Here is a 1,597-nt window from a genome sequence, read left to right on the forward strand (position 1 = left end):
TTTGTACTAGGCTATAGAGCTAGTTCAACTCTAGTGTAAAATTATTTGAACTAGCTTACAGAGCTAGTTCAACTCTAGTGTAATATTATTTGTACTAGGCTATAAAGCTAGTTTAACGCTAGTGTAAAACTATTTGTACTAGGCTATAGAGCTAGTTCAACTCTACTGTAAAATTATATGATCTAGCTTTTAGAGCTAGTTCAACTCTATTGCAAAAAAATTTGTACTACGCTATAGAGCTAGTTCAACACTTGTGTAAAATTATTCGTACATGCTTATAGAGCTAGTTCAACTCTAGTGTAAAAATATTTGTACTAGGCTATAGAGTGAGTTCAACTCTAGTGTAAATTTAGTTGAACTAGCTTATAGAGCTAGCTCAACTCTAGTGCAAAATTATTCGTACAAGCTTATAGAGCTAGTTCAACTCTAGTGTGCAATTATTTGTACTAGGCTATAGAGCTAGTTCAACTCTAGTGTAAAATTATTTGTACTAGGCTATAGAGCTAGTTCAACTCTAGTGTAAAATTATTTGAACTAGCTTATAGAGCTAGTTCAACTCCAGTATAAAATTATTTGTACTAGGCAATAGAGCTAGTTCAACTCTAGTGTAAAATTATTTGAACTAGCTTATAGAGCTAGTTCAGCTATACTGTAAAATTATTTGTACTAGGCTATAGAGCTAGACAACTCTAGAGTAAAATTATTTGAACTAGCTCATAGAGGAAGTTCATCTCTTGTGTAAAATTATTTTAACAAGGCTATAGAGCTAGTTCGAATCTAGGGTAAAATTATTTGAACTAGCTTATAGAGCGAGTTCAACTCTAGTGTGAAATTATTTTTACAAGTTTATAGAGCTAGTTCAACTCTAGTGTAAAAATATTTGTACTGAGCTATATACCTAGTTCCACTCTAGTGTAAAATTATTTGAACTAGCTTATAGAGCGAGTTCAACTCTAGTGTGAAATTATTTTTACAAGCTTATAAAGCTAGGTCAACTCTACTGTAAAATTATTTGCACTAGGCTATAAAGCTAGTTCAACTCTAGTGTAAAATTATTTGTACTAGGCTATAGAGCTAGTTCAACTCTAGTGTAAAATTATTTCAACAAGCTGATAGAGCTAGTTCAACTCTAGTGTAAAAATATTTGTACTAGTCTATAGAGCTAGTTCAACTCTAGTGTAAAATTATTTGTACTAGGCTATAGAGCTAGTTCAACTCTAGTGTAAAAATATTTGTACTAGGCTATAGAGCTAGTTCAACTCTAGTGTAAAATTATTTGAACTAGCTTATAGAGCGAGTTCAACTCTAGTGTGAAATTATTTTTACAAGCTTATGGAGCTAGTTCCACTCTAGTGTAAAATTATTTGAACTAGCTTCTAGAGCTAGTTCAACTCTAGTGTAAAATTATTTGTACTAGGGTATAGAGCTAGTTTAACTCTAGTGTAAAATTATTTGTACTAGGCTATATAGCTATTTCAACTCTACTGTAAAATTATTTGAACTAGCTTTTAGAGCTAGTTCAACTCTATTGGAAAAAAATTTGTACTAGGCTATAGAGCTAGTTCAACACTAGTGTAAAAATATTTGTATTAGGCTA

The sequence above is a fragment of the Triticum aestivum genome, chromosome 5D (assembly GCF_018294505.1).
Source record: "Triticum aestivum cultivar Chinese Spring chromosome 5D, IWGSC CS RefSeq v2.1, whole genome shotgun sequence".
In the NCBI taxonomy this organism is placed as follows: Eukaryota; Viridiplantae; Streptophyta; class Magnoliopsida; order Poales; family Poaceae; genus Triticum; species Triticum aestivum.